The sequence below is a fragment of the Engystomops pustulosus genome, chromosome 3, assembly GCF_040894005.1.
Source record: "Engystomops pustulosus chromosome 3, aEngPut4.maternal, whole genome shotgun sequence".
Lineage (NCBI taxonomy): Eukaryota > Metazoa > Chordata > Amphibia > Anura > Leptodactylidae > Engystomops > Engystomops pustulosus.
The window spans coordinates 235,665,819-235,666,859 of NC_092413.1; positions in this window are offsets into that span (position 1 = coordinate 235,665,819).

Here is a 1,041-nt window from a genome sequence, read left to right on the forward strand (position 1 = left end):
TACTGGGGGGGGATGCTATATATATTATTTGGGGCTATAATTATTTTATACTGGGGGGGTGCTATATATATTATTTGGGGCTATAATTATTTTATACTGGGGGGGTGCTATATATATTATTTGGGGCTATAATTATTTTATACTGGGGGGGGATGCTATAGATATTATTTGGGGCAATAATTATTTTATACTGGGGGGGATGCTATATATATTATTTGGGGCTATAATTATTTTATACTGGGGGGTGTAGATATTATTTGGGGCTATAATTATTTATACTGGGGGGGTGCTATATATATTATTTGGGGCTATAATTATTTTATACTGGGGGGAGGCTATATATATTATTTGGGGCTATAATTATTTTATACTGGGGGGGGATGCTATAGATATTATTTGGGGCTATAATTATTTTATACTGGGGGGGGTGCTATAGATATTATTTGGGGCTATAATTATTTTATACTGGGGGGGGTGCTATATATATTATTTGGGGCTATAATTATTTTATACTGGGGGGGTGCTATATATATTATTTGGGGCTATAATTATTTTATACTGGGGGGGGGATGCTATATATATTATTTGGGGCTATAATTATTTTATACTGGGGGGTGCTATAGATATTATTTGGGGCTATAATTATTTTATACTGGGGGGGGATGCTATATATATTATTTGGGGCTATAATTATTTTATACTGGGGGGGTGCTATATATATTATTTGGGGCTATAATTATTTTTATACTGGGGGGGTGCTATATATATTATTTGGCTATAATTATTTTATACTGGGGGGTGCTATATATATTATTTGGGGCTATAATTATTTTTATACTGGGGGGGATGCTATATATATTATTTGGGGCTATAATTATTTTATACTGGGGGGTGCTATATATATTATTTGGGGCTATAATCATTTTTATACTGGGGGGGGGATGCTATATATATTATAATATCACACGTGAGTGAGTCTCTCAAATATATTATTTGGGGCTATAATCATTTTATACTGGGGGGGGATGCTATATATATTAT